This window comes from Phocoena sinus, chromosome 9 (assembly GCF_008692025.1).
Source record: "Phocoena sinus isolate mPhoSin1 chromosome 9, mPhoSin1.pri, whole genome shotgun sequence".
Lineage (NCBI taxonomy): Eukaryota > Metazoa > Chordata > Mammalia > Artiodactyla > Phocoenidae > Phocoena > Phocoena sinus.
In genome coordinates this window covers 92,225,869-92,251,360 of record NC_045771.1, presented here as the reverse complement: position 1 = coordinate 92,251,360, position 25,492 = coordinate 92,225,869, and the positions used below count along the sequence as shown (strand labels likewise).

Sequence of the window (25,492 nt, the reverse complement as noted above, 5' to 3'; positions counted from 1 at the left end):
AAGCTCCCCTAGGACTGTGGATATGCCACTTATGGTGCCGCTTACCACACTGTGCCTTAATTATCCACTTACTTGCCCGCCCTCCTGCTAGCTGGAGTGCTCCCTGAAGGCCTTGAATTTGATTTGCACATCCCTGTGTCCCCAGGGACTACCTCAGTACACAGCACACAGCAAGAACAAAACACATATTGAATGCATAAATCCCGTCTAGCATCTAGCACAGACACTAACGCTGAGCGGGCTCTCAAAAGACTCTGCTGAACTGAGGAGACCACACTGTTTGTTTCTGAAGAAAAGCTTGGATATTTTCCCAGATATAATATTGAAAGTATTAAATATCCAGTTCTTGTACTGAGTCCTCTCTGGGGTTGGCTTGAGGAAAGCTATGCCTCTCTAAAGAGGGTATTAAGTTCTGATTAGCTGTACACCAGGAGACTGAATCTACAATGCAGGGTTTATTCCAACTGTGGAAGAAGCATGGGGAGGGGGGAAGGTGATAAGGAGTGGGGTGGAGAATTATAAAATAAAGAAAACCATCCCCTTATCTTTTACTGGAATTTGTGTAAGGAGATGAGCATCCTCTTTCGTTATTTTGGTTTTTGAAAAAGAGATTCATATCATAATTGTTTTATCTGGATGGGTAACTATCCTCCTCTATATGGGCTAGCTATTTCTACAGTCATGCTGTGCTCACAAACCACCCCCAAACCCAATGGCTTAAAACAATCTACATTTGTTCTCAAGCTCATGCGTCTGCAGGGTGCCTGCAGTTCAGCTGGTCTAGTCTGGGCCCAGCTGGCAACTCTGCTTCAGGTAGTGGATAGCAGAGCTTGGCTTCAAACTGTGTTGCGTCTAAGTCTGCTGCCTGTTTGTCTTTCCCCTTGGACCAGGACTACGTGGGGAAGTAGTCATGGAGAAACTACATGTTCTCTTCACGACAAGTGGCAAGAGCACAGGAGACAAGCTCGACTATGTAAACATACTGCAATCTCTGTTCACATTCTAGAGTTCAAATATATCTCAAGGCCAAGCCCAGAGGGCATGGAGCTGAGATGTACATTCCATCCAGAGAGGAGCAGAAGGTAAGTGGACATTTGCTGAGAAATATTCCAATCTACCACAGCTGTCAATGTTCTAAACTAGGAGTCAACATACTATAGCCTGTAAGTCAAATATTGCAGGCTGCTTGTTTCTTAATACGGAGTTTTATTAGAATACTACCACATGCAGTCCTATGGTTGGTATCGACTGCTATGGACACTTTCACATGAAGACAGCAGAGGTGAACAGTCACAACAGAGACTACATGGTTCACAAAGCCTAAAATATTTCCTTTACTACCTGTAGTTTTCTAGAAAGGGAGACTGCTGCTTCCATCAGCTTTTCAAAGGGGAGCCATGTGAGATTTAGATTTAATTAATTTAATTAATTTTTCCAATGCATGCTCTGATTCTGCAATTAGCAAAAACCTGTAATCCATTCTTATTTTTCCACAGGTGGCTCTCGTGACACAGCACAGCTCAGGCACAGGTGGTCTTGTTGTCTTACCTGAGGGCCACTTCAGCAGTACTTACAGCCCAAACACACACAGCTCTCTGCCGTATTCTCTTCCCTTAATCCCACCCTGCTAGAACTGGAGAAAAATTCTGCCATATCTATACTGGTGGCTTCCTAAATGATGATACCCTGTGCACGTGGGAAAACCCAAAAACCTGAAATCCTTTTGCTTCCAGAAAGAATAGCTTATATCTTTGAGATGTTACTACTGCACTGGTCCCCAGGCTGGTTTAAAATAATCTTAGCAAAGCTAAGCCAAAACTTCAGCTCCATCTGCTTCAGCACGGAATTGATACCACCCAGATGGTAAACAGCAGCTGCTATACCGCAGTAGCTACCACTGCTAGCATTTTACAGAAGTCCCACAGTCTCTCCTGGGAGAAGTGGAAAGGGCCTCTGGGCACCTACTGGGGTGGCCAAACCAAGTCTCTCAACCCAGGCACCCAGCCTTCTCCTCTGTATTACTTCCGGCCACAGCAGGACACTGTATGTTCTCCTCCAAGAGAGAGAGAGAGAATTGAGAATAACAGACACTAAAAATATTTATCATCTTTTCCAAAGGCCAGTGGAGCAGATTTGGCTTACAGACATGTTTTGCTTGGTCTTGTACGGTGTTTCTAAAGATCTTGAACTAATTGCTAACATTTTAAATAATGATCTTTCATCTAAAATTCCAGATGTCTAGCTTCTCTGGAAAAGTTAAAAGACACAGAATAGCCAGGCCTGCATTCCCTTACCATAAGAATAAAGCCAAGAAGATGCTGAACTCTTTAGATGGAGCCCGCACTCTCCACTTGGCCTCAGCCTCGACCTAGCCTGGAGTCATCTGAGTCTGCCACTCTGATCTATTCCCCCGTCGTCTGACAGGCAAAGAGAATCCTACACCTGCAGATTGTGTCTCTTCTTGTTCTTTCAAAGCTTTCTTCAGGGACTTCCCTGGTGGCGCAGTGGTTAAGAATCTGCCTGCCAATGCAGGGGACACGGGTTCGAGCCCTGGTCCAGGAAGATCCCACATGCCGCGGAGCAACTAAGCCCGTGCGCCACAACTGCTGAGCCTGCGCGCTAGAGCCTGCGAGCCACAACTACTGAGCTGGCGAGCCACAACTACTGAGCTGGTGCGCCACAACTACTGAAGCCCGCGTGCTCTAGGGCCCGCGTGCTGCAACTACTGAAGCCCATGCTCCGCAACAAGAGAAGCCACTGCAATGAGAAGCCCACACACTGCAATGAAGCCCCGACTCGCTGCAACCAGAGAAAGCCCGCACTCAGCAATGAAGACCCAGCACACCCAAAAATAAATATATTTAAAAAAAAGCTTTCTTCATCTATGTTGCCGAAATTATTCTTGCCTCTGAAGTAAATGTTTGCTTACAGATGAAAAATACAAAAAGGTAGCAGCTGAGGCCTACGTAGATTATATAAGGACACACTCGTCTGAGGGATATTTCAAGATATATCTTAGAATTAAGACTCGGGTCTTCCACTTCTGTCCTCTCCATCAGATTCCTAGAAGGAAACAGGAGGGACATCAGAAGGTGTTCAAATGGCCCCTGGGATGCAGTCATTGGATTTGTCCCTAAAGACACGAGCTGCCCCAGCTGTGCCCACTCTACCCTGGGTCTGGGTTCCTCTGGGGGCAAGAAGCACCTCAATCTCACGCTCTTCTTGCAAGCCCCACCACGTGTTATGAGACCTGGTTTATGATGGTTTTTAAAAGCTCTATGTAGAGCCCATAGTTTCCAAAATGAAACAGCTAGAAGTGGAGAACAGGAATCGTATGTCAGGGAGTAACCTGACATTTACAAACGTACTTTGCCAGTATGAGAAAGAGGCATGATAACTAACAAACACAGATGCTTTGGAAGTAAACATGCAGAGAGAAGAGAGAGCTGTGGGAAGGAAGCTAATCCACAGCAACAGAAACACATAATAAGACAACCTTCCTATTCTAAAGTATGAGAGAAGGAAAGTTCTGCATGCCTAAGAAGACCTTGGAAATCTACACGTCAGATTCAACCAACTATTCAAATTTTCATAAATTAAAAACTTTTATTTAGTGTCTTCTTAAATGATCTGCTTATGTTTTTAAAACATCATAAAGTTGGTTTGTGGTAAAGATGTTCTAAGCAACAAAAAAAGGTATGATTCATCATCCTGTACTTCTTCATGGTACTGATGCTATAGGTATGTCCATTTTACCTTGGAAGGTAAAGACCTGGTATAACTCTGATGAAAGTGTCTTTAGAAAGCCTGGCAGCGGCTGAGGTTAGGGAGTTGATGCATTTGTGTAACATTCCAGCTTCCTGGGCTGGAGAACTATCATGATGAAGCACTACAGGAAGGTTAATAAAATCAAGATCAAACAAACCTGTCTTTGGCAAATGTCCGCTACCATTATGTTCACATTTCAAAACAGCCCTGGCTTACTTTATGCTTTATGTATTACAAGTTAAATAGAATGTCTAGAAAACATTTCTAAAATCTAGACTATTGGATTGAATTTTAAAACACCTACACATCACATCCAGATTAGTAGTTGTAGCAATAGGAAATTACTGGATAAAGAAATATGGAAAATAAAGTTATTTTAAATTAATAAGTAAAAAAAATGTTTTTAAAGCATCTAAATAAAATCACCCAACCAACTGGCATTACTTTAAAGAAAAAACTTTGAATCAAGGAATCAAATTTTTTCCAGCAGATTCCTATTGATTTTCCAACTGAAAATGAGTGAAATGTTTTAAAAAGGAAGAAGAAAAAGATCTACATGTATGTATGAAACTCTGCTAGGCTTTTTATAGATTTGCCCATATCATCAGGACTACAATGGGGAGAGAATGTTGAAACAATTGAAATAATACTGCCCTCTGAAAGTTAAACCATAAAATCTGCACATAATGAATCAGAGTAGATGTGCTCTGCCCTTAAAGAAGCAAAACGGCTCGTAGGCCAAGACATAAGAACAAGGTGACAGGACATATGTTCAGATCTAAAGAGGTGAAGAGGGAATGTGCCCATCAGAAAGAGGGTGGGTCAGTCACGAAAATACAGGAAAAGGAGTGTCACAAGCAAATGGCACCTGTGCCCAGTCTGGCACTCTTCAAGTGGGGACACCTTGTCTGTTTGATTTTAAGTATCTTCAATCCACTGGCCTTCCTATTCCTATCATTAGTGTGATGGCATCAGGGTATCATCAGTGCCTTTTGTCACTGAACAGTTTAATAATTCCCTACATGCCTCCCACAACCTTTCACAATTCTGTGCTTCTTATTAAAATGTGATAGGGAGACAATAGAATGGTCAGCTTGAAATAAATATCCAGTCTACACGGCAGTTAACGGTGTTCACTGGAGATTCTGAGATGTAAGTTTACCCATGTGAGAAAGAGCCACTCTCCCTTGGGCTCTGAATACACAAGCCGACAAATGAGGTTTCTCAGTCAACAAGAAAGATGGCTGGACTCAAACCTAATAAAGTCACCAACGTGATGCCACTGAGAAGCTTTTTGGGAGATAAACGTCTGGACGTCTCCTGACGACCCTCAACAGGCTTATCGTACAAAATTGCTCTTTAGGAGCTTCTAGAGATATCATCCAGAGACCATTTTAGTGATGGTTAGCCACCAAAAAATATTAGCATATTCTGTATATAGTATGCAAGTGGTAACGTTTCAAAAGAGAATTATATAAGGGTTGTATTCATCACTCCAGTATTCTTCCAATATCTCTTTATAAACTTACATATAATTATCAATAATTTTCCTTAAGTAGAATTATTAAGTACATGACAGTTACCAAGCTCAACCCAAAGCTATAGTAACTGAACTTGATTATGCAACGGTGATCCAATATTTGCTTATTTTATTTTATTTTATTTATTTATTTATTTATTTATTTATTTTTGCGGTACACGGGCCTCTCACTGTTGTGGCCTCTCCCGTTGTGGAGCACAGGCTCCGGACGCGCAGGCTCAGCGGCCATGGCTCACGGGCCCAGCCGCTCCGCGGCATGTGGGATCTTCCCGGACCGGGGCACGAACCCGTGTCCCCTGCCTCGGCAGGCGGACTCTCAACCACTGCGCCACCAGGGAAGCCCCAATATTTGCTTATTTTAAATCTGACTTGTAAGCATTTGGGTATGATTACGAGTTCATACTCAATAAAAAGCAGGGGAGCGTACACAGTTCAGCTAAAGATTTTTAATAAGTACACAAAAACTTCGAAGACTCAAGAGGTATAATTAAGTTCTGAGGATTTTTATATATATACTCTTAACTAAGTAAGTATAGCTAATATTTGATATTTTTAAATTTAAGAAGTGTAATACGTTTGAAATCAGGTTTAAGATTTACCAATCAGTATCCATGTATTCCTTACCAGAAAGAACAGAAATACAAAATGCATCTTTAAAAACGAAGAAGCTAAAAAAGAGTGGATATATGTATGTGTATAACTGATTCACTTTGCTGTACACCTGAAACTAACACAACATTGTAAGTCAACTATACTCAAAAAAAAAAAAAACTAAAAAATTGCAAAAGCTTACTTAGTGATAGATTATAATCAAAATGGGAAGTTTTTGAAGATTACTTTTTAAAATCTACTGAGTATTTTAAAGATACAAACATGGATACAGATTATTTGAATACTGTAAGTTTTTTAAAGATAGATAATTAGTTTTTTAACCCTACAACCATAGACTATGTGCTATTTTGAAGATATGCCATGTTTACAAAATTGATAAAACTAGACTATCAAAAAAAATCTAGGGCTTCCCTGATGGCGCAGTGGTTGAGAGTCCGCCTGCCAATGCAGGGGACACGGGTTTGTGCCCCGGTCCACCACATGCTGCGGAGCGGCTGGGCCCGTGAGCCATGGCCGCTGAGCCTGCGCGTCCGGAGCCTGTGCTCCGCAACGGGAGAGCCCACAACAGCGAGAGACCGGCGTACCGGAAAAAAAAAAAAAAAAATCTAATTCAGTAAGCCTTGCAATTAGGAGCTAAATACAGAACAAATAATGCATAAAATAGGAAGTTATAACATAGTAGTATCTTCTAAAATAACTACTGAGATAAAAATATTTTAAAATTAAAACAAACTATTTAGAAAATAGTGACAGTGGAAAGCTGTCAAAGTTAAGCTTATTATCAAATTCACTTCCTTAAAGTGCTCTAATTACTTTTCAATAAAGAATAAAATTAAAGAATTAGGCATTTAAACAACAAAGTTACAAAAACTCTATCCCCATGGGAGAAAAATATAAAAAAGAAAAACAATGGGTACAATTAATAAATAAATCCAAAAGAAGAAGAATTGTTCCAATCTGAGGAATGAATACAATGTTATTCATTATATTAAACCCTCTACTTTTGCACATGGATGAACATTTCCACAAATTTAAAAAATATAAATAAACCCCAAAATTAGTCTTTTAAAAGGGAACATAGGTAAACCTAGATTCGGGAGGGGAGATTAGGAAAGGAATACAAGTCCCATAATAGGAGAGCTTATTTTTCAAAGTGTAAGTGATACTTTATACTAATCACATTTGAAAATCATAGAGAAAGTCCATACTCTGAAAAAATATATATATTACATCAAGAAGACATAGATCGCCTGAATAGAATGAACCATCCCCAAAAGAAAAGTGAAAAAGTTGACAAAGAATTACCTAGCAAAGGAATGAGGGTCAGAGAGTATGACAGGTATTTCAAAATTTTAAATAAAAGATAAACAAAATCCTATAAACTGTTCCAGAACATTAAAAAGAAAGAAAAGCTATCTATCCTATCATGAAATAAAGCTAGCATAATCCTAACACTATATGACCAAGAACACACAAGAACAAAAGAACATAAGTACAAACCTATCCCACCTATTAACATATTATTATATTATGTAATAGTGTATGCCTTATATTAACATATTAACAAAATCAATAGCTTCCTTACACTGAGACTGAGTCAGGCTTGGTGCTGAGTACTTAACATACATTATGTCATTTAAGCCTCACAATAGCTCCCACAAGTAAGACCCACGTATTAGAATGTATTCCTGAAACATCACAAAAATAAGTCAAAACTCATATTTTAAAAAAAAACAAACAAAAACTAAACCTAATCGGAAGGCAAATATTTCTGTTTACCCACTGAAATGTTTCACTGCATTTCGAAAGTACACATGAACACAACTTACAACTTATTTGAGCCAAAAAAGCTTTGAAATTATGTATGTTTTGACTACTCTTCATTTCCGCATAGATATCCACGACCTTCCACTTTTCTTAAAATGTGTCTCTCTCAAGTCTCTTTTTCTCCAGGCTTTGAAAGAGACCTAGGGAAAAATATGTGATATTGCAAAAAACACCACAGTAAGCTGAACAAAAACGGGCAACTGACAATCAGTGTCAGGAGACAAGGAACAACCGGCAAACAGGAGAGGGGCGTATGCCCAATATTCCAGGGCCAAATGTGTGGATATAGAGGATACTGTTATTTATCAGTAGAAGCCAGAAACGTTAACTGTCATAGGAAATTTCCAAAATATTAAACATTAGTTCAATTTAAAAAATAATAAAAACACTGACGGCCAAGGAAAACTCATTACCAATAAGCCACTGTGTGGCCTGTATTTCCCTAAGCTTTTCTGCAAGGAAAAACTTGTGTAAACCAAAAAATATCTATAGATGATAAAGATAACATCAAAATTCAGTTGCAAAAGAATAAAACTATTAACCAGTCATTCAAGTACATGGAGAAAGAAATCTACATATCAAAATATACTGAAGATTCTATTAAAAAGCTAACAAAGCAAAATCGTTTGTATGGTTTACATAGTAGAAGAAATTGTGGTAAATAACACATGATTTTAGGATGTGGAATTCTTTCTAAGACAATCTACAATGGAAAACAGAACTGAATACGTAAAAATCAAGTTTCTCTATTCAAAAACATTAGAAGCAAAACAAGAGTATTGAAAGACAGATAATAAAAACCTTAAATCCAATTAGAAAAATGGGCAAAGCAAGTCAAGGTACACTAGAAAAATTAATTTATTGATAAACTAAGGTAATTCTCACCCAACACCTGTAGATTTTTTAGGGGATCAAATTAAATTTATGAGATCATTTATTAATTTCCTGGGACCTTCAGGTAGAGCTCAAATTCCTTAATCTTGCCTAACCTAACACATGGCCTACTTCTGCCTACCTCTCCAAAATCATTTCACCATACTACAAATCACAAGCAGTTCCCTAAAGGAATCACATTCTCACCAACCCCGGCTTGTATTTTTCTCCCTACCTTGAGTGCTACTTTCCTTATCTCTATGACTCTTAGCCATCCTAATAAGCCTTAACTCAAAGGTCACTTTCTCAGGGGGGCTTTTGCTTCTCCTCTTTCTTCTACACCTCTCTGCCCCTATCAGAAAATACTGTACACAGACAACGACCATGCTGCGTCAAGATTATTTTCGATCTACTTTAGATAAAAACAAAATAAGACAAAACATCAAAAAACAAAAGAAAACAAAAAAAAATAGCTTATTCAGGATGTTGTGATTCACCTGTTTACCAATCCCTCCATTCTGGGCAGTTGGGAGTAGGAAGAAATGAGGAGGGGGTGGAATTCTTTTAAAATAGCACCAAAAACATAAAACACTGTAAAGCGATAAACTTAAAATATATGCAAGGTCTCAACACTGAAAACTATAAAACACTGCTGAGAGAAATCAAAGAAGATGAAAATAAACAGAGAGCTGACCATGTTTACGGGTTGGAAGAATTCATATTGTTAAGATTTCACTTCTCCCCAAATTGATCTATACATTCAACTCAATCCCAATCATAATCGCATCAAGCTTTTTTGGTAGAAACGGATAAGCTAATTCTAAAATGTATACAAAAATGCAAAGAAATGAGAATATCCAAAGCAATCTTGAAAAAGAACAAAATTGGAAGACACACTACTTAAAGACTTTCTATAACACTTCAGTAAGGAAGGCAGTGTGGCACTAGCAGAAGGATCAACAAATAGATCAGTGGAACATAAGGAAGAGTCTAGAAACAGACCCACACTTACATGATTTTACTTTTGACAAAGATGTCAAAGCAATCCAACAAGAAAAGAAAGTATGATGCTGAGACAACCAGATATCAAAATTGAAAAAAAACCATGAATCTCAAACCCTAACTCAAACCATGCAAAAAATAATTCAAGAAGGGCTTCCCTGGTGGCGCAGTGGTTGAGAGTCCGCCTGCCGATGCAGGGGACACGGGTTCGTGCCCCGGTGCGGGAGGATCCCACGTGCCGCGGAGCGGCTGGGCCCGTGAGCCATGGCCGCTGGGCCTGCGCGTCCGGAGCCTGTGCTTCACGACGGGAGAGGCCACGGCAGTGAGAGGCCCGCGTACCGCAAAAAAAAAAAAAAAAAAAAAAAAAATTCAAGATGGATCATAGGCAAAAAAGCTAAAAATATAAAGTTGATATAAGAATTTGCAGGAGAATATTTTTAAAACCTTTTTGTAGGCAAAGATTTCTTAAGAGAAGGCACAAAAAGCCATAATCATTAAAAAAAAAAAATTGTGTAGGCTATGAGGAGTTCCCGTGGGTCAGATTGGGTAACTTGAACATAAAAATGAATAATGACTGTAATGCTGGAATTTATGTTGGAAAAATTAAGAAGTTCCATGAGTCCATCGTAATATTGCAAAAAAGAGAGAGAGGGTAGAAATTCTCCTTTACAGGAAACAAATGTTAGATTAAGAAATGTAGAAAAAAATAATAAAATTAGATAAATCAACAGTTTGTAACCCCCAGTTGGAGTTAAGTGATTCAGGCAAGGATCTTTACTGGATGCTTAAAATTATTAAAACATAGTTGGGGAATAGGATATTCATAGTCTCAAAGTGTAACCCCTCAGAATATTTAATAATTTCATTGGGAATAATATGACTTTATAGTAGAGGGATCTGGTAGTCTCCACCTGTACCAAGTAATCAAACAGCATTACCAATATTAGAACAAGCTGACATTATATGCCTTTTAATGTGATACAGTCACAAGTATATAACAACAATTATGATGTTCCCTTGCCAAAAAATGTTTAGCCTGAATTCATCCATAAGGAAACAAACACAGTAGGTGGGACATTCTACAAGACAGGTATTCTGGAATTTTGAGCGAAGTCAACATGTTGAAAACCAAAACAAGAACAAAAGGTTGGAAAGTGGTGCGGATACTCTTCAAACTTAAAAAAGCATAAAGAGCCACAACCATCAAATGCAACGCAGAAGTCTAGACTGAATCCTGAATTAAAACAAAAACAAAAAAACCCAAAAGATAATGCTACAAAAGACAGCTGGAAAATTGATTATAGTTTAGTATTCTGATTATGCAGGAGAATTCCCTTATTCTTAGAAATTCTTAACCTCTGAATAGTTCAGAAAAACATAAGGACATAAGGATGTTTGGGGATAGAGTTGCTCTATCTATCTATCAATCCATCCAGTATATATAAACATGTATATATGATATAAATATATTTAAACATAAGTATATAGTATACATATGTGTATGTTGTGTGTGTGTTTATATAAACATGAATAAAGACAAATTTTCACTGCAAAAATTCATTAAATTAACTTTACTGTAAGTATGAGCGACCTTTAAGAGCAGAATAAGCAACTGGAATCATCTTAGAAAACTTCATAAATCATTCTATAAAAGAGAATGCATGTGGATTTTGTACACATACCTCTGTGTAATAATTCCTATGTATGTGACAATTTGAGACACACTGATAGACTCAAAGGAAAACCTATATAAGATTTCTGGGCATCCAAATCATTCTGCCCCTAATAAAACTATCAAATTTCTTGGACACAAATGGAGATTGGATGAACACTTCTAAAGTGCTTGTGACTGCAGACAGGAGTCATTCTGTCTGGATTTTGAGCCAATACCAAATACCTAATAATAGTCTTTTGCTGTTGTTGTGTCGTCACAAGGCTTAAATGAAATAACGGAGTGCACACCATGCAACAGTTTGGGGTCTAAAGTTTGCTCCGGTCTGTAGTGAAAATGTGCACAAGACATAACTTTACTGTAAGCTTTTAATGGCCAAATTTATCCGTCACTTATTCCATATGTTAGTACTTATACTCTTCCCAGACACCTGGGCAAAGATGGATCTTTTACAAAGCATCATCCACCAAGGCTTGGGGGCACCATGTGTTGTTTTGTTCATGCAGCTGACTTATTCCACTGGGGCCTACATTTCTACTGCACTTCCTTCTTTCTCTTACTTTTCTTCAAGAATTTAGAACTCCAACTCCATAGTAATATCTCTATGTATTAATTCCATGGGTTTATTCTTAATACTTATGTTCCAGGTGTCATATTTTCTTTTGTTGTTCATATTCATTTGGGAGGTAATGAAACATTTTATTCCATCCTGATAAGTCTGCTCACTCTGCTGCTATGTGTTCCGCCCTCTTCCCCCTCGACACACATTAAGGCTCTCTAATCAAGCTCTAGGTCATTTCTTGCAGTCTCATCTCATTTAACAATTTCTGTTAATATCAACAGATAAAAGTAATTGTGTGTGCATAAAGAGAATTTAACTTTTTGACAGCATGTTTCAAGACTCAAATTTATTTAGAAATTAGCATCAATGACTTGGAAGAATTAAAGCAGAAAACAAGTATGTGATGGTGTTTTTAAGTTACTCCCCTCACAGACACTAATTTATCTCCCAAGCCCAAACCTGTTCTTATGGCAACTTAATTTCTAAGTGACCTATTTCTATAGCAATATTAGAAATATTAGTGAACTTTTATTTGACATATAACATAGAGAGAAATATTAAGATTTAAAGATAGCTGGGTAAATACATATTGATGTTTTCATAATTTATGAGGCAAATCTAAAACGTTTATTAAGAAACTGAACCTGGATGTATACTGTAAGATTTAAAAATTGCACTTGATAATTTTTGAAAATTCAAAGTTTGCCGAGAATATACCGCATCTACTTCATTTACTCCACAAATAGGCTTTGAACTACCAAAAACATATCAGGTCCTCCTCTGAGCACTGGGGATGCGGCAATGAATAAAGCTGAAGGAATTTTCTCCCCTCACAGAGCTTACCTTCTAGAGTGCAGGGACACAGGATAAACAAAGGAGCCCTGTAACCGTACACTGCTTGGTCTGGATGACCTCACTGAGGTCATTTACAGATGAACAGAGTCGTGAAGCAAGGACTAGCAGGTGATAAGGGAGAGACATCACAGGCAGTATCAGAAGAAAGAGCAGGGCAGGTGGAGAAAGAGGACAGGCACGGGCCTGAGCGTGGGGTGGTGCGGGCCAGGCAGGAGTTCAGCAGGTCGTTAGCTTCCAGCTTTGCAGGAGCCGACAGCATGGAAGAGCAGCGGGAGGTGATAACGGAGAAGTCAACAACTTGGGGCGGCCTTGTGGCGCGTCAGAGGCCACAGTGAAGATTTTGAATGAGATGGGAAGACACTGGAAGCTTTTCAGTAGAAGAGAAGTCTGATGCAGCTGAAGCTTTAGGAGACGCTCTGGCTGACAGAAGCACAGAAGCGGGGAGCCCCTTTAGGGGGCTACGGCAATAATTCAGGAGAGAGAGGACATACTGCCTTAGTAGATGAGGGTGGTGATAGTGGTTGGTTCCAGACACAGAGCCAAAAGCAGTAGGGGATGGGTTGGGCATGGGATACAGGACAAAGGGAGGACTAAAGGAGAGCTGCCAGATTTATAGCCTGTGGGAAGGGAGAGACGGACTCACTATTTACTGAAAGGGAGAAGCTACAGGAGGGGCAACTCTGAGGGAGAACATCAGCTCACTTTGGACACATGGAGTATAAGATGCTTATTAATATCTAAGTGGAAATAAAAGTAAGCAGTTGGATATGAGTCAGGAGTTCAGGGGAGAGGTCTGAGAGAGAAACAGAAAGGGAGTCAACAGCATTCAGATGGAAATTATTAACAGCCATGAGATACAACAGAAATCAGAATGTTCTCCTTTCTCTCCATAAAAGAAGAGGGGGGAAAAAACCAAAGAAAGTGCATCTATTTGTAGAACAGAAAATAATTATGAGGCAGGCCCTGTTTAAATCCTCTAAGAGTTCTCATTTTCTTAAATAATAAGCATTGAACACCTACAGAATGTAAAACTCCAAGCAGATATTTTAAAGGATCCAAAAGGTAATTCAAGAGTTTCCCTGCTCTCACAAAAACTTCCAAACAGTCAAGGAAGCAGATATATAAATACTACAAGGGAGCGACCAGAGAGAGGGGAAAGAAATCAAGTGTATACTCTTGACAATAACCATGCCAGTGGGATGTTGCTTGGTCCAGGGGAGGATGGGCCAGCTGGACAGAGGAAGGTCTTTGGACAATGTATATCTGTTCTTCCAAAGATCATAGGTTGGCAAAATGAAAATAGGCCACACAGTGGTCAAAGTCATGTTGGGTGGTACATGTTGTTAGATCACCCTGCAGGGCTCAACAACTCGGTAGCCAGTTACATCACCAGCACTGGTTGAGTCAGACGGCTGGAATGTTATAGCTACACCTCACCATTTTTCAAAAGTCTCTCTCAAGATGGCCTCTGACAAACAAGAACACTACTTTATTTGTCTCTCATCTTTTTCAGAAGCTACTATCAAGTGGCCCGGAATCACTGGAACAACAAAGTTACTATAGCTACCTTCCTCTAGCTTCTACTGTTTCTCTCCAACCTCTGATTCTCCTCCTAATAGATCTCTTCTGGTGCTCAAATTGACTTTGCAGCTTGTTCCCCTTTCTGAGCTCCAGCTTTAACTCCTACACTCAAATATTTTCGCCACAGCTTACCTAGAAACTCCTTTGTCTTAATCTTCCCAATCACAGAAGCTACACATAACCTCATTTTCCTTCATGAGTCAGTCTTTTCCACAAGTCAAAAGACTGCTGATTTTTTTTTGGTTGCTGACTGCCTATCATTTTCCAGGACTTTTTTTCTTCCCATAGAACTAAATCTATTTTTAGCTTTCCTAAAAATCACAAAAATACCGAATGGTTATTATGGAGTTACCACTATTTTTCCCAATTTTAACCTCATTATTACTGTCAACCAGTCAACCATCAGCTGACAGTAATTCAGAGGAACCATGTTGCTCCTTAGTGCATATATTCTCATGAATATTTAAACCTTCCTCTTAGAGATGTGTTGCCAGCTTCGGCAATAATGGAATCAACAGTCATATTACTATCTAGACAGATGAAGGTCCCTCAGTTAAGAAACTTGAAATATATTCCAGTGCATACAAGGACACCTTTGCACTATGTAATGCCACTTCTTCAGTACTTACTGCAAGCAATTTTCCAACAAACGCTTTCAATTCTCAGGATGGAACTGATGATCTTATTGATCTAGATCTGAAAATCAATAATATCTCAAGGGAGTGAGCTCACTGCTCTCCTGGGAACACTTGTTTTAGTAACTGTCTTTCTTCACCTCAAAGACTAGAATTAAGAACGTGTGATGAACACATTCTTAGCAGGCCTCCCCAGACCTATCTTCTCTATGCAGAGAAAACAGAAGCTAAACTGTAAGTAGCTAGCTGATGAGCAAACAGCAAAGCCAAGGTGGATGTTTAGAGGCAAGATGCATTTCCTTTTATTCAACAACACAAGACTCCTTCTCTGGCAGGATAAGGGTTCCTGCAACTGTCGCTCTAGTTATCAGAGCCATCCTCTACTCACTGCTCCTGTAGTGGCTCTACAGCTGGTAGAAGTGGCACACTAGTAGCAATGCTAGGGAAGATGTAACATCAACTGCCCCCGGAGTTATCTGAGGCCAACTTCGTATCTCACAAACTAGAGCAAGTCAATAAAAGGGAAGGCCATTTGCATGTTTGCGCGGGGGTATCTACCAACAGGCAGAAGTTACATACGTTATCTCCCATAATTTGAGACATGGGTAAAACACAGTTCTTTAAAAAAATCACTAATCTCTACCATAAGTCAAGGTTTGGTTCAAAGCTTGGTGCATGTGACTTGGAAGGAAAGTCAATCTCAAATCTTGATACTGAGATTTAAACCAGTACCCTTTCCTCTTTCTTCATCAGACTTTTTAGGCAGTCACAAAGGAACACAGAGACTTGAGAGATCAGCATCAGAGGACTTTATCAACCTAGCTTGTGCTTCAGGAAACAGGATCACAGAAACAAAGACCACTAATTATAAGAGTCAATACAACTACAAGCTAATATATCCAGAAAATAGAGTATGAACTACAGCCTAATAATGAGAATGGGCTGGGAACACATGTTACAGAGTCAGAGGATATCACTAAAGTAAGACCTGTTTAAGCTCACAAGGTTCTCATTAGAGGTTTGAAACTAGCGTGTCTCCAAATAATTGCTCTCAAATAATTAATAAGAAATAAACAATTACAAAATCAAAAAAGAAAATTTTAAGAATGACTTAAAAATACTGACATTGTTGTATAATATATATACACTACCTATAAATACTTCACAAATGTTTAAGGTAAGAAAAATTAACCAATAATAATCAGTAAGATCTCGTTTACACCTTGTATTAAGACAATGTGTTGGGCTTCCCTGGTGGCGCAGTGGTTGAGAGTCCGCCTGCCGATGCAGGGGACACGGGTTCGTGCCCTGTTCCGGGAGGATCCCACATGCCGCAGAGCAGCTGGGCCCATGGGCCCGCTGAGCCTGCGCGTCCGGAGCCTGTGCTCCGCAACGGGAGAGGCCACAACAGTGAGAGGCCTGTGTACCGCAAAAAAAAAAAAAAAAAAAAAAGACAATGTGTTAAATGTGATTCTGCTACTGGCTCTATCTTCCAATACTGGTGACTGTGTCATTCCTCCTAATAGCTCTCATCAGGCTTTTCCATGGTTTTCCCAGTCAGCGTTTATCCACATTACTCTGTAATTCAGTCTCCTCTCTGCAAAACATTCTCATGCTAGCTTTTCTAAAATGAAAGCCTGAATAAACCATTTCCTCCCTCTACTCAGAACTCCATTTCCCTCACACCCAGGGCTCTAGATGTACTAACTCATTGTTGATTCCCTTGTCCACGAGGTGGCTGCACCATCCGTGCCTTTGTCCTAATACTCCTTCTGCCTGGAGTGCCTTTCCCTCCAACTGCCAAATGATTAACAGCGATAGAAGCCTATTCATTGTTCAAGAAGCTTAAGGATCACTTCCTCAATGAAATCTTCTCTGATCCCACTGATATATTATCTTTCTGTACCAGCACTTCTAATCTTTCATATGTATTTCACATATTGTTTACATGTCTTATTCTCAGCACTATACCAAAAGCTCCTAGAAGACACTTCTGTGCCCTTAGCACCTAGGGAAATGCGTGGCCATGTTTTAGGCATTCAATTTGTTTGTTAAATTCATGAATTACAAATATCACTGCATAAAAGTATGGAGTCTAGGTGCTTGATACCTAAAGTTAGACAAGTTTACACAGTTGTCTGGAGCTCTAATACATTATATTAAATAAACAAAGGATATTTCATCCCTGATTACTAGCACTGACAACGTAATTAATAAAGATGCTCCAACCTCCCCAAATTAATTTGGTCATCACTTTTTCCTACATATTCTGAATTCTATTTAGTGAAGTCCCTCTAACAACACACTACATTATAAACTGATACAAATATATGGAAAGAAAGGGAAGAGATCACTGTATGAGTGGGAACCTACCAGACTCCAGTGAATAAACTGAAACATATTAAGTATCTACCCTATGTAAAACACTATGCTAGATGCCATGGGGAAAAAGTGAGATGGGAAAGACTGTTCCCTATCCTCAAGTAAAATACAGTTTTATAAAGGAGGTAAAATGCTTATACAAATAATTAGAAATTAAAGCCTAAGATATTTATAAGTCTAAAGGACCAAACTTTAGGTTCTTGTGGCTAGAAAAGGCTTGATAGAAAAGCTGGCCTAGAGCTTCCCTGGTGGCGCAGTGGTTGAGAGTCCGCCTGCCAATGCGGGGGACACGGGTTCGTGCCCCGGTCCGGGAAGATCCCACATGCCGCGGAGCGGCTGGGCCCGTGAGCCATGGCCGCTGAGCCTGCGTGTCCGGAGCCTGTGCTCCGCAACGGGAGAGGCCACAACAGTGAGAGGCCCGTGAACCGCAAAAAAAAAAAAAAAAAAAAAAAAGTTGGCCTAAGAGAACATGTATGGCTTCAGAAGAAATGAAAAGGTGACATATAGCAAGGAAGAGGCAGACTAGAGGAAATTAAAAACGAAGGAGGACCAGGAACAAGTTCTGGAGACTGGGCCACAGTGGGGGAGGGGCCCACGTGAGGGAGTCTTAGGAGGTACTGGGGACTGAAGGACGGGACAGATCTGGAGGCCATGAAAAGTCAGCATAAGAAAAGGAGTTTGCTTTTCACACCAGAGCAGGGGCATGATGGCACACAGGCTCAAGGAAAATGCTGCAAAGGCCAGCAGAATTCCATCTGCTACTAAAGCAGGAAGACAGCCTGGTCTTACCTAGAGAGTGAAAACATACTCAACTGCTTACTGGCTGTTAAAAAAGTGAGGTATGGTTGTGGTTCATTTCTCCAGGATATAGCCACTGAATTCCAGAATTTATGTTTTCTCAGTGTCATATAAGATATGGGTTTTAACACCTGGACAAGCAGAGGTCATAAAAGAAACTGTTATGAGTGATGCTGCTGGAGGACATAAAAGTACAGAACTTGCAAACTGAGTCTGGGCAGCAGAGCATTAACATTTCAAAGTGTGACAGATGGCCAGCCTGAGTCTCGCACTCTTTTGGCTTATAAGAAAGCAAGACAACCATTTCTAGCTAGAAGCTCCACCCACCCATCCTTATTTTCAGAGCCTTCCAAGAAGCAAAACTTTCGCTCTCCACAGAGAATCTACCTCCTTGCCCCTCATCAAGTGAATATACAATTCTCTATAATGTTATATTGCTGCAAAGTCTCCACAAAAAAAGACCACAAACTTTAACGGCCCGGGACTAAATCTTGTCCATATGTAGGTGATACTCTTTGCCTGTCTAGTGGCTTGCACGATGTTTTGTAAACACTGAATTGCCAATATTAAAAGATAAGAATTTTTTCACACAAATAAAATCCAGATTTCTACCTTCTCTTGAAAAACAGGCAATTCCGGCAAGGCTCCCCAGTTCACTCCAGCCACCTCACAGCCCTGCTTGATGCCACAGGCATTTGTTTTGTCCCCTGGTTTACATGGGTCTTTGGATCCCTAACAGTTTGCGCCCAGTCTGTTGGATGCGCTGGGCCAGGGTTCACGAAGAGCAGTGCCTGGTTTCACATCCAGTATGATTGTTGACTAGTTGTGTAATCTTGGACAAGTTACTTAACCTCTCTATGCCTCAGCTTCTCCTTCCATAAAATGAGGACTATAATATGACCCACCTTAGAGGGCTGTTGAGAGGAATAAATTAGTTTATATAAAGCAGTTGTTCTCAAGGTGTCTGGGCTGTGGAGGGAAGGACTCTGCTCACTACCCCCTTCAGGACAGCTGGCTTGTCTAGAGACATTTTCGGTTGTCACAGCTAGGGGAGGGGCCCCTGGTACCCAGGGCATAGAGCCCAGGGATGCTGCTAAACCCCTTATGACACACAGGACAGCTCCCACCACAAAAAATTATCCAACCCAAAATGTCAACAGTGCTGAGGATGAGAGACCCTGACCCACAGCATTTAAAACAGCACCTGACACAGAGGAAGCCCTAAGGGTCAGGGGTTTATTTTTGGGGTTTTTTGTGGAACACGCCTCTCACTGTCGTGGTGTTTCCCGTTGCGGAGCACAGGCTCCAGACGCGCAGGCTCAGCGGCCATGGCTCACAGGCCCAGCCGCTCTGCGGCACATGGGATCTTCCCGGACCGGGTCACGAACCCGCGTCCCCTGCATTAGCAGGCGGACTTCCAACCACTGCGCCACCAGGGAAGCCTTAAGTGTCAGTTTTTATTAATAATAACATAAGCAAGTCCTGGTTGGTGCTCCAACCTCAGCTGGAGAAGATTCTAATTTCTCAAGAGCTCCTTGTGTTCCCTTGGAAGAATTTAACATACCATACCGATAGGAAAATGAACTTGAAATTCTCCGGTTCTACATCATTAATTCAGCAAGTGATTGATTAATTAAAAGAATTATGAGAATACATTTTCCTGAAATAAAAAGCAAACAAGAACATGCTCTAGTGAGCAACAATGCACAGTGTCTGAAAAGTAAACTGTCCTAGAAAATATGGGACGTGGAAACCTGTAATTACCGCAACTTAGAAGGCACTAGACTGAATTCCTCCAAACTCCAAGTTTAATACAAAGGATGCCCACCAGTCCCAAGATATTTTTTGGAAAACTGTGATGAGAGGGGAAGTAGAAGAGAGAGGTTTTAAACTAAAGAGCCTGCCAAACCCAATACCAGCCAATGCTTGCCCAGGAAGATCCCATGGGCTTAAATAGCTCAGTCTGGGATCCTTGGTGAGAGGTCCTGCTTTGACCATGAGCCACAACAAGAGGTGTCTCCCAGATCCAGGGCAACTCACTAGCAAAGCAAGTGTAACAATCCGGAAAAGGCCTAAGCTGTACTAATACAATCTTTTTCACTGTTGTGGCCTCTCCCGTTGCGGAGCACAGGCTCCGGACGCGCAGGCTCAGCGGCCATGGCTCACGGGCCCAACAGCTCCGCGGTATGTGGGATCTTCCCGGACCGGGGCACGAACCCATGTCCCCTGCATCGGCAGGCGGACTCTCAACCACTGCACCACCAGGGAAGCCCTGATACACTCTTAATAGGCTACCAGGAATTCTGCAGCAGAACATCAGCATGAGTGCTGGCCCACACTGGCCCCCGCCGCCGTGAACCAGTAGTGCTGACCAGGCTCCCCTGCCTGGCACTACAGGAGTCCCTGGCTAGTCCTCTGGGCTTCAGTTTTCTCATCTTCACTATTAAAAACTGGAATTACTGTTATTTTTTTCTAAAGCCATAAACACAGAGAACACTGATTTTTATTTGCAACAATGTGTCTTCAATATTTACAGCCCAAAGAGGTGAGTTCCTCTCAAGGGACCCTTTGGTAGCTGTAGCAGTCAGACCCTCAAATGAAAACAGGAAAGAGGTTCTACTGAATCAAAGCCAAGAAAAGCATAACAATGCTTCCAGCAAAGAGGAGGCAATAAAAGCTCTACAAATCTAAAAAGGCTAAACTATAAACTACAGGGCTCTATAATCTACAAAAAACTTTGCATGTCTATCATGAATTGTTAAGTCCCTTTTAAGCTCAAGTCAACATATATTTGAATACCCACATACAATATAGTGTATTACCAAAGATACCAAGATTGGTAAACTGTCACGAGAAAGACTACCAAAAATGCTGTGAAAGAGAAGGCTTCCATTAAAGAGATACAGGAAGTATCTCATTGAGGAAGGAGCATAGATGGAAACAGAGGCACAGGTAGAACTTTGTCTGGGTTTGTCCATCTAGAAGGCATACCAGGCTGTAGGCAGAGCACAAGCAATGGCACTGAAGCTGGAAAGGCCAGGAGTCCAGTTTGGGGCGCTGAGTTCATGGTGGAAGGACACACTATAATTTGAGTCCAAATCATGACAGCCTGGACCTTCAGAAGGTGGAGGTCAGTTGCATGAACAATCTTAAAGGATAGAGATACTCAGTCAAAACAGCCCGTAGATGACTTAAAGAGCAAAAGTTCTCTTTTGGCTAAATTTAAATATCTTCCAATGTTTAAGAAAGAAGGTGCTACTAATTCTAATAACATTATTCTGATTTGACTAATAGAAAAGATAATCTCCACTAAGTTACAGGAGAGTCAAAAAGCCACCAGAAAGTAAATTTAGCTATTTGTTAATTTACTATTTTTCATCAACCATATCCCTATCATAATTAATAAAATAAGCAAACCTTAGAAATAAAGAATGGGTATTTTTAAATTGTAGAAACAAAGTAACTCATTTTCCAGCCATATAATTTAGGAACTGATTTTTACTCATTTTTTAAAAATGATAATACATTACACTAAGAAAGAGAAGTTGTATTCCTGAGCTGACCCAACAGCTTCCTCAATTATAGGAAGAAACTCTACTTGCCAGCAGAAACTCTGAGCCAGCAAACACTCGGCAATATTCCCATACTTGTAAGCAAATGGTTAAAGCTGGGAAAACGGTAAATTTAAAACTCCCTTACAAAGATTTATGAAGTTAAAACTTAAATTTTGAAGTCATTTTGAAACCACTTTCTACTAAGAGAACCAAGATTCATCCAGAATATTTACACCTGCTCACTGCTGAAAAAGAGAAGTAAAATAAAACAAGGGGTTATTTTAGCCCAAAAAGCAGCACTGTTTCATCTTTTAAAAATTGCCTTGTATGCGGTTATGGACAGTAAATTCATGATGCTGAAAAATTATATTTTTGTGTATACAGAAACTCCTTGTGAAGGGACTTTCATGAAGTAAGTACAGCAGAAAAACAAGCAAACAAGCAAACAAGAACACTAGGCTGAGAATCAGCAGGGCGAGAATCTGGTGCCAATTCTGCCTTGAAAAGCACCGAATATCAATGGGCCTCCACAGTCTCACCTTTAAACTGAGAGGACTGAATCACGATCCCTAAAATGCTATTTCATAAAATATTAATTTCAAATAACAGAGGTTTGTAGTTGTTATGTATTCGGGAAGCGGTGAGGTGGAGTAGCATGGAATGGGCTTTGGGGGCAAGGCTAACTGGTTTCAAACCTGGGCTCCCTCAGTACCACCTGGGTGGCCTGAGGCAGAAGCTTCCTTTTCCACCAAGAAGGGATAAGATTTACCTTTGCAGTAGAAGGTTAGAAGGATCAGAATGTATATAATGCACCTGGTACATCGTAGGCACTAAATAAAGGCAGACGTTAAGTCGTCTCTGGTCAGTAATAAAAGTTTTAATGGAAAACAGTAATCCACTTGACAATGCAGTTTCCTAGAACTCTGCGTGGGGAAGTGCAGGGACCTAATGTCTGCACATCAGCACTGGAGAGGACTCGTGCTTGGGAGCAGGAAGGATAAAAGGAGGGAGTGGAAGATAAGCAGAGGCTCAGAGTCCTGCCAGTAATAAGAATGAACAGGAAAGAAACAGCTTGGGACACAGCGCTTGAGGGAAGAAGACATTTTTCCATTAAGAAAGAGGACCATCGGTAAAAAATATATACATGTAATGATTTCATAACCAATATAAAGCAGAGAGCTGGTTAGCTTCTATGAATGTCACTTAAAAAAATGGAGAGCTTACTGCAAAAAAAAAAAAAAAAAAAGGAGAGCTTTGACTATATCTAAATCCTATTTCCTTTGTCTGGTTGCAATTCTTACCTGGGGTTCAGATGACCTCAGTCCTGCCTACCTCTTGAGTGTCATCTCCTCCCCGTGTCTCCCCATCTTCCTCTCCCCTAGGTTCACCTCACTCCAACCACACAGCTTTTCATCCATCCCTGGAACATGCCAAGCTCCTTTTTCCTTCAGCTCCTTTGCACTGTAATTTCTGCTTGGAAACTTCCAGTCATCTTCCCATGGCCGACTCATTCTAAACACTCAGGTCTCCTCCAAACTTCCTCAAGGAATCTCCTCTGATCACCCACGTCTAAACTTCCGTCCACATCCCAGTCACGCTCCAGCCCCTTCCCCTGTAATATTTTTTTCTAGCATTTATCATTATCTAAAATTGTCATTTTTGTTTATATATTTATAGTATCTCCACCAAAATGGAAGGTCTTGAGGGCAGGACCCTTATCTAAACGTTTCAGCATTCAATCTCCAACATCTAAAACAAAGCATGGCATAGATGAGGCACTCATCAGATAAATTTTCCAAAGACTAAAGTCAAATAATAATAACCATTCTTCTGTGAACCTAAGTAAGGAAAAGTCCCCTGAAGCGGCTTTAATTTCATTTCTTTAATGCAGTTTTATGCAATAATGCAGTCTTAAAAGGTCAATGTCTGAGACAGCAAGATTTAAAGAGAATAAATTCTTCACAGTACAAAATACTACATATGGATACCTATATCCTATAGTACACATTTTCACTTTATGAGCATGAATTATGCCTCACCTTATTAGAACCCATCAATAAAGCAACGGTACCCTAAGTTGTTTTGTTTTGTAAGGGTGTATGGGTAGATAGTGTGTGTGTGTGTGTATGAATTATCTTTCAGAACCCTTCTCAACAAAGAATTCTGAGAAACAAACAACTAATTCCAGTATTAGTATTGAGAGGTTCGACCTGTTACTTTGTTACCTTGCTAAACTTATCCAAACTATTACTGAGTCAAGTGATGAATTCAGTGATTCCATCTGTGAAATAGAAGACACATGACATGGTGAACAACTGGCACATGAAGAGAGTGATAAGAAAAGTTCCACAATGTTAACTCATGTTTGAACTGAGAGAGAGAGAGAATCCCTTCCTAATCCTAAAACAAAAATAAGCATGCTACTGAGATTTCAAAATATGGCCAGATACCCATGAGTGGGCAAAGCAGTGAACTGAAACCAGCGCCAGAACATTCGGGACTTGAGCTTTAATTTTTCAATTTTGTTTCAAACACAGCTTTTCTTGATGAATAAAAGAGGTCAGTAACCGACCTTGTCTGTATAATCCACGCATCACCCCAGTAACCATTCTTGGTCATTCTGTAGGGCCCAAGGGGCCAGCACCAGTCTGGACCCCACCGAGGGCTCCTCGGGGTCCGCAGGGTTAAGGAATGGAGACCCCGCTACCTGCATCCATCCCCTGAATCCCAGCCCAAACCCTGGATGAAAAGGGGCTCCGCAATCTGCAACTTCACTTTTGTACCCTTTATAAACACAGCCTGCCTAGCCCCTCCTCCTCCCCGGAGGACGGCGAGGGCTCAACAAACACAACCGGACGCTCGGCTCTGGCCTCCGTTCGCGGGTCTCCAGTGAGTCTCGGGCAAATCATCTGATCCCAGATGACTCAGTTTTCCAATCTGTCAAATAGGGTGACGAGAAACCCAGCCTACCTCATCGGGTGGTTCCGGGCCGGCCGCCCTAGGCTGGCCCGGCGACAGCGGCTCTGTGGCTGCGCCCGCTGCACTCTTCGCGGGCGGAGGGGCGGAGCTCCGCGGGGCCGGACCGGGAATCGAGCCCTGCAGACGTCGCGCAGCCCACCGCCCGCGGACAGTGGCCCCCGGCTCCTCGAGTACCCGGCCCGTGACGTCAGCACGCTGACGTCGACGCACGGAGGCTGCATCTCGCCCGAGGGACCAAAGACCAGGCTGAGGGCCTGAGTGCCCCCCGTAGCAGAGCAGCGATTGGTGACTGACTCTGTCAATAATCTACTGCCCAGTAAGCGTCGCGGGAAGGCGGGAGAGGGCGGGCCGGCCTGCCCTGAGGAGAGAGTGGGAATCAGCAACTCCGGCTGGTTGGGTTTGCCATAAACCCGTACCACACCGTTTTGTGACACGTCGCTTTTCCCTCCTCAGCCATTCTTCTTCCGCCTTCCTCCAGTCGCTCGGTGGGGATTTAGGCTCCAGCTCTGGAAAAATAATCATGGGGACTGGATTTTCAGGGCCTCTGGGCTCTCCAGGAATGAAAAAGTAAGGACATTTCAGTTTCTCTGTTCAAGAGTCCACCTCAGCTTTTGACTTCTCCTCAGACCCCTCCAGACTTAGGACACACCCTTTCTCTGCGCCCTACCGCATACTAACACCTCAGTCTTATATAGTAGTCACATTCAATTATATTTGTATCGGTTTCGCACGAAATTGGCATCCTTTAATCATTGTCTGACTTCACATTATATTTTAATGAACCTTTTTTTCAATAGATGCTACAGTTACATCGTTCAAATACAGGAGGCAATAGGAGGTTACAGAGTGAAC

The 25,492-nt window shown here is 41.1% G+C and overlaps 1 protein-coding gene across 2 annotated transcripts in view; it reads right to left on the bottom strand.

Moving 5' to 3' along the window:
• STARD3NL (STARD3 N-terminal like) overlaps positions 1-24,905 on the bottom strand; it is a 50,689-nt gene extending 25,784 nt beyond the window's left edge. The window contains exon 1 of one of the 2 annotated variants that reach the window (XM_032643387.1): positions 24,632-24,905. The gene's annotated coding sequence lies outside the window, so the exon portion shown is untranslated. The remainder of the gene's footprint in view (positions 1-24,631) is intronic. The other variant, XM_032643386.1, reaches the window with a different exon arrangement.
• Positions 24,906-25,492: the final 587 nt, after the last annotated feature.